Source organism: Pomacea canaliculata, linkage group LG3 (assembly GCF_003073045.1).
Source record: "Pomacea canaliculata isolate SZHN2017 linkage group LG3, ASM307304v1, whole genome shotgun sequence".
NCBI classification, from domain to species: Eukaryota; Metazoa; Mollusca; class Gastropoda; order Architaenioglossa; family Ampullariidae; genus Pomacea; species Pomacea canaliculata.
Genome location: NC_037592.1, coordinates 10,188,101 through 10,193,596, shown reverse-complemented (window position 1 = coordinate 10,193,596; position 5,496 = coordinate 10,188,101). Strand labels below are relative to the sequence as shown.

At 36.5% G+C, this 5,496-nt stretch overlaps 1 long non-coding RNA gene and 1 other non-coding gene across 2 annotated transcripts; one reads left to right on the top strand and one right to left on the bottom strand.

Moving 5' to 3' along the window:
* Positions 1–1,181: 1,181 nt before the first annotated feature.
* On the bottom strand, positions 1,182–1,254 carry Trnar-acg. The gene has a single exon. It is a non-coding gene; the product is annotated as a tRNA-Arg (tRNA).
* An 86-nt stretch (positions 1,255–1,340) lies between these two features.
* On the top strand, positions 1,341–5,403 carry LOC112560754. The gene is made up of 4 exons (XR_003098581.1): positions 1,341–2,108; positions 2,972–3,673; positions 4,534–4,682; positions 5,001–5,403. It is a non-coding gene; the product is annotated as an uncharacterized LOC112560754 (long non-coding RNA).
* Positions 5,404–5,496: the final 93 nt, after the last annotated feature.

Below are 5,496 nucleotides of genomic sequence, written 5' to 3'. Positions count from 1 at the left end.
TTTTCTGCGCATTGTTTATAACTATTATGTTGAAGAGCTGAGAAAATGGATGATGTGTTAGACTTCTTCAAAGACCTAAATCTTTCACTCCTGACAGTACGGTTTGGATATGCTATTGCGACAAAACATTCCCATATACCTATTTGTCAGAGAAAAGGAACAAACTAAAAAAAAAAAAAAATTGAACAGCACATGATTATTTTGTGGGGAAACCATGAGTTTATCATTCCTTCTCCCAGATTTCTGCCCACCGGGGATATTGATAAGCACCCCGTTGAGTCTTTGTTGACAGCACCTCATCAAGTATGTCTCACACACCACCCAGGAGAGTTTCCACAAGGACAGGAACCGCAGATATTTTCAGGCAGACATTAACCTGTGTAAATGTTTTTTCTGAAAGTCAGTCCAAAGAATCACTTAGATCTGAAAAAAAATTTACCACTGCAGTGTCTGCATGCCTGTGCATGTCAGTAGTACTCTGCAAGTTGTCTTTTCTCCCATTTAACATGCAGCCTTGAATGGCATTATTGAAAGTACACATGAGCAAGGCACTTCACCTTCCTAAGCAGGTGACTTTTACTTCAAGGGGTATGTAGATATCCAGTTGATGTTTATTTTTATTAGAAAACAAACGAAGACCTTTTCTCGTATTCCTCATTGCATTTTTTTGGTAGTTCTCTAGTGAGAGTGGTGGGTCAATGGACACAGAATGATTTCTCAAGCCAGCACAGCATGAAAAACAGTTTGCCATTTTCTTTGCCAATTTTCTAAGTTTTGCTATGGGTTATTCACTTCCATGATAACCATGATGGAGAGACTTTACCACTGCTTTATCTGTTAAATCTGTGCTACAACCAACCGCATAGAAGTCAGAGTACACAACATTAGCCATCACATCAGCTGAAACCAAACCAACAGTATGCCAGTGCACAGTCTGGAGTAAAGTCATCGATTTTGAAAAAAAAAGTTTGGTTGACTTTTAATAAGAAAAGTGCGCTTCCATCTTAAGGTGATCTTGCACAATAAACAGAAAACTTACAACTAGGTCTTTTTTTAGACTTGAGATACTCAGAAAGTTAGCTAATTATTCTAACAATGCAACGCCAAAACTGACATGGTTTTTGTTTTTTTTTTTTAAAGAGTGAAAAGTCAAAAAAAAAAACCCCCAAAAAAAAAACTAACGAGCCTGCCAGGATTCGAACCTGGAATCTTCTGATCCGTAGTCAGACGCGTTATCCATTGCGCCACAGGCCCTTGGTGATGACATCGTGGCATCTAAATGTAAAATAGCCAAACGCATCCGGCGCGCTGTATGGTGAGGGCTTTTATTTAGTTTCTAATTGTTGGTTTTATCTTCTTCTTGAATGCTATATTCTAGTTTGTTTACTATTTCATCATTTTCTAACCTTAGTTTTGTATTTCTTATAACACGGACATATCCAACGCAAGGACTTGCGAACTCGTAGTGGTTTAATTCTGTAAAATAAACGCGCACTAATTTTGTTTTACTTCATGATATACGTAAATATACACTGATTTTTCAGTTTTATGACACTAAGATTTAAATAAATCACTAACGTAAAGCACACTGGTGTGATGATAGATATTCCAGTATATTCGATTGATATGAAAAATATGTACAATATTACATTCTGCTCCGAACCTCACCGAAGACATATAGGTGATTTGTATTTGGCTATATTAAAAATATGTGGTTAAACAACCCGTAACGCTCTTTTCCAGTCTTTGGCCCCTCAAAGCAAGCACTCTCTACGCGGAAATTCGAATAGGTTTTACCACGAACTTGATTACACGTCCATGGTTTTACAAAGACGTCTATAAATCTCTGTGACTTAATTATATATTTTGTGGAGTTATTTTTCCCCTACCCTAAAGGATATAAAGAAAACAAAAAAATAAATAAAAAATAAAATGTAGTGAGAATGACAAAGAGACAAATATTTTCGGATAACTCAGAGTGCGTGGGGAGTACTTTCGGCCTTCACCTTAGTTCAAGATGGCGTCGATGTTTCCCATATGAACGAGTGAAATTCTGTTTTACGATCGTTGTATCAAATTTACAAGAAATGTCTTGGGAAAGATAGCAGGTAAATAATATAGAGGCATTAGCTTGTAAGATTTTGATCTATTGCAAAACGAAGGCCTACAACAAAGCATGTAAATCTTTATGACTTTCTCTCCAGTCTGGAATGGGCTATTATTTGACAGCAACACGACACAAATTCCATGTGGTGCCCATGATACTCCTGATACTCCCATAGTATGATTAGTAAAAGCTAATGCTCATGTTTTGATTGACGTTCCATTGTTCATAGTTATGATAAATGATGGTCTAAGGGAGTAGCAGTATTGATAAGAGCGTGGTTGATATGTTAATTTCGTCACATTCGGTCAAATTTGGATCCAGATTGCTGTGTACAAAAGCCCATTCACAAATCCATGTAATTTTTGTACTAGAATACAACTAGATTCACAGTTTTCTTTAACTTTGTTAGTTAGTATTTTTACCAGTCGTTTTTAACTTTAATGCTAATGTGCTGCCTTTAAAAAAAAAAAACGCTAAAGATTATCAATGGAAGGTAGTATTGGTATTTAAAAAAAAATATTTTCATGTATAAGCTTCATGTACTGTTGTTTGTTACAGCTGGCTAATGTGGTTGTACAATTAAGGCTTAGTTCTACTGTAGTTTAGGTCATTTATTTGCCTTATTGATAAGATGTAATAGTCATGTATATCTGATGCAATAGATGGCCATACTTTCATAATTTCCCTTTCACTTTTTGGGAAATCCATATGGATTAGACTGTCTATATTAGAGCACAATATTTTATTGGATACTATAAAATTGTTTTATAAAATGTCAACTAGAATTTGCTTGCAAATATTGCAATTTTTTTCCCACATATAATACTGTCACCACATTTAAAGTTGTTTTTTTTTCTTTTAAAGCTTTAAACAATTGTGCTGAGACTTTGATGCTGGTAAAGCTGTGTAGTAAATCACCATGACAACAAGACGTGCTAGACTGCAGGTAAAGCCTAACCTCGGGCCACGACTTGCACGTTCTCAGACAGGAAGTGAAGATTCTGCCACTTCATCCAAAGAAACAAATCATTCAGCTTCAGAGTCATGTTCAGGCTCTGATGTTCAGGAAAATATACAAAGGACTTTTACACAGCTGAAGGAAATAAATGCCAGGACAGTAGAGAAGACAGTGCCAGTGAGATCAGACAACAAGGAATCAGATCATGAGGCTCCAGAGAATTCAGCATCACTGGAAATTAATGAGGCTGAGAATAACAGTGGCGAATATTGTTTTTACTAAGATTTCAAATGCTGGAAGCTCTTTGACAACCAGTCACGCTGAATGTGTGCCAGCTGGTACCATCTCTCGCTCCCCCAAGAAAGTACCTTGTGTTGAAGCAAAGAAATCTGATTGCTGTGAGGTAACTAGAAACACTTCTGAAGAGTCATTAGACAAGCAGCCAAAGGGCCAGCCAGGGGAGAGCACCGATGGTCATCCATCTCCCCAGCCAAAACTTCTTTCAGACCTAAGCCTTCAGTGTTGCCAGGAATACGTTTACCTCACATGCGTGGTACAAAGTTCAAACCCAGGCCCAATCTTGTTGATGTCAGCAAAACTGCTAGAAGGTAAATTTTGTATTTTTTTAAATTGTCATCTATAAAGTTAAGTCTTTATCACTTGTTTTATGTAGGAGCAGGTGTACCACAGAAATTCTTTGTAATATATCATTATTGAATTATGAGCCTCATTTCAGCGGGATCTGTTTTTGCACACACATGCACTTACACGCTTACACAGTGTAGCAAAGTAATGGTGGTGCTGATGATAATTTATTTTAAGTGTCAGTGTCATATCATAGGTGGAGGAGTTTTAACAAAATAGGAATCATAAAAGAAAAGTATTTAAAGCAGAAGAAAGCTAATAGTAGAATGTTTTTTAACTAGACACGAATGAGCAAATACATCCTTAAAGTTAACAAAATTTTCATCGCACCACTCATAATCACTATTTTTGTTCATCCATCGCTAGAGGAATTATAAAAATAACAATTATTGAAAGCAGAACAACTTCTAAAGCTAATAATAAATTTTGATTTTACTGGGCTCAAATCAGGGAGTACACCCTTAAAGTCAACACAGATATTTGCATAAATCACTCATAATCATGATTTTAGTCATTTATATCTGGATAATAATGATGATAATAATAATACATAAAGGATGAGTTGGTATGATTTAGAGGTTACAATGGTATATGCCTCACAAACAACAGCAGTTGACCTCTAAATGCTTGTCAGTACAAAGATTTTCCAGATTCCCACCTTGGGAATACACTGGTATACTCAGCTCAAAAATATTCTTTCTAATCTTTTGTTCTTATTTATAACAGCATGTAACATCAGTTTAGATCTGACATAGACTGGTCCCTGAAAAGAAAAAAAGTGTATTTGTGTTCTTCCAAACTGACATTTGAATATGTATTGCAGATTTGCAGAACCGACTCAGAAGTTGGATGTTGAAGGCAATGCAAGTGATTCTAATCAAGCCCCAGGTCAAAGCTTAAGACAAAAGAACTTGAAAATACAGATGCTGCAGGTGAAGACTGGCATCCTGCCAGGTCATTAAACAAAGAAGGGTAATTACATCATGAGCTATGACAATTTTTTTTTTCACCTGGCTTTATATAGAGGTTTTAAAGGATCAACTTTTTTCTTTCTTTTTATATTGGCTTGCTTATTGTGAGTGATAAGAAGAGAGTTTGGAGAAAGATTTTTGTATCATCTGGAATTGTGAACATTTGTTAAAATGTACTGGATGTTTTATATGTTCATATTTGCTTGTGTTTAAAGTCTTATATGTTCTTTTATGTTGTGATTCAAGAAGAGGGAAGAGTGACATGACACTAAATGGAATTTTGATTGTTAACCATTTATCTGAAAACTTTTGCATGTAGGGTCCAGCCAAAGGATCAGCATTGTAGGCAGAAAGTGCAGACAAAGTGGATATGCATGTTTCTGACACAAAACCAGTGGGAAGTGACATTGAGTCTGATGGCAATGATGCTGCTAGTGCCAGCCAGAGTAGTCTGGAGCAGGATGGAGAGGCAACTCAAGAATCAATGGCTGGTGGCCCTTCAACTGGGAGAAAAGAAGAGAAGAGAAAGGTTTCAGAGAGGGTAAGATCAAAACCTAGCAAGAATAACTCCCAGCACTATTCAACATGATCTACTAAATCCATCTGTGACAATCTCATCCATACCTGGCATACAGCAAGCCATCTTTTGCAGTGACAGCATCCATTCTTACTGCAGTAAAAGATGTCATGTGTCCTGAGCAAGTTTAACATACCCTGTCTTAACAGCCTCAGTGTTGCTTTATCATCCCTTTATAGCAAACAAATGTGACAGTATAAATATCACAAACCTGTCAGAACAGTTATTTGACAGCACC